This window comes from Etheostoma spectabile, chromosome 24 (assembly GCF_008692095.1).
Source record: "Etheostoma spectabile isolate EspeVRDwgs_2016 chromosome 24, UIUC_Espe_1.0, whole genome shotgun sequence".
Taxonomy (NCBI): domain Eukaryota; kingdom Metazoa; phylum Chordata; class Actinopteri; order Perciformes; family Percidae; genus Etheostoma; species Etheostoma spectabile.
Genome location: NC_045756.1, coordinates 968618 through 969050, shown reverse-complemented (window position 1 = coordinate 969050; position 433 = coordinate 968618). Strand labels below are relative to the sequence as shown.

At 44.8% G+C, this 433-nt stretch overlaps 1 protein-coding gene across 4 annotated transcripts in view; it reads left to right on the top strand.

The window, feature by feature from the left end:
• col5a2b (collagen, type V, alpha 2b) overlaps positions 1–433 on the top strand; it is a 27236-nt gene that overhangs the window by 1190 nt on the left and 25613 nt on the right. The gene's annotated exons all lie outside the window — the stretch shown is intronic.

The window sequence follows — 433 nt, the reverse complement described above, 5'->3', positions numbered from 1 at the left end:
CCCCCCCCCCCCCCCCCCCCTACAGGCTGCAGTACTGGTCTATTTCAGTGCGAGGTCGAGGCTGAATGATGGGGTTTAGAGTACCATAGCTATAATGATGTGGCCTTGCAGATGGGATGGACAGAAGCAGGCCACTAATTTTGGTCAGACTTTGGGCCAGAGGCAGACAAGACACACCCAGAGTGAGAGGATGGATAGATGGATATGAAGTGTGCCTCACTGGCCTGAATTCTTTTTTGGCCTTTGGGCTACATTCAAGTTGAAAGTTTAAATTGCTTTTTTGTAATCTAAAGGCTGTCTGGAGCATCCATGGTCTTGCTGAAAGACAAATAAATAAATAAAACGGAACATGAATCTTCCAGATATGTATTGATGTCACAGACAGAGAAGTAAAACCTAAGCCATTTACTCTCTAAAACACTTCTCATATGTC